Raw genomic sequence first — 725 nt, 5'->3', positions numbered from 1 at the left:
CCAACCGTACGCAGCATCCTTAAAGACAAACCCGTCACCATTCAAATTCCGAACTCCTGTTAACATAGGTAAAAGTTGCAGAGAATAGAACTCAAATAAAGATTTTATCAGAACAGTCCTTAGAATTGGGTGACGTATACAATTCAAGGGCGGTTAAAAGGCTAGTTTAAGAATAGTATGTATTCTATCTAGCGTAAATCATTCCACTCTTATATGGATGGTTCTGATAAGATTCCAACTGTAGAATTCCTCCTGATAGCAGAAGACATCAGCAACAGAGTTACCAGAATCCAAGCATGGTGATTTTAGCAACAAGAACCGAGCAAACTTTTAAGAATAGTACAAGCCGCTGGCACCACACAGATGCCTCATATCCGTTATGCAATTAACCTGTTACCGGACATACTCTGAACTTACAGCATTAGTTATGTCATATTAGAACTAGAACCCGAAATTACAACACTAGAGATTAGACTATTTGTATTAGACTCCAGAAATTGATCAGCACCCAGCTGCTCTCATGAAGTTATCGAAGGGGCTGGCAGGAGGCAACCTAAGGCCCTGCAACTGTTCCAATCCTCCTTTCTCCTCCAAACCATATCCACACCCAACTATCTGCATCAATAAAAAAAAAAATTTAACACTTAAACTAGAGTATAAAGATTTATAAATAAGGCTAGCAAGCGCAAACTTTTTGATTCACCTTCCCAATTCCCGACTGGCTG

Source organism: Asparagus officinalis, chromosome 3, assembly GCF_001876935.1.
Source record: "Asparagus officinalis chromosome 3, Aspof.V1, whole genome shotgun sequence".
NCBI lineage: Eukaryota > Viridiplantae > Streptophyta > Magnoliopsida > Asparagales > Asparagaceae > Asparagus > Asparagus officinalis.
Note: the sequence above shows the minus strand (reverse complement) of the source record.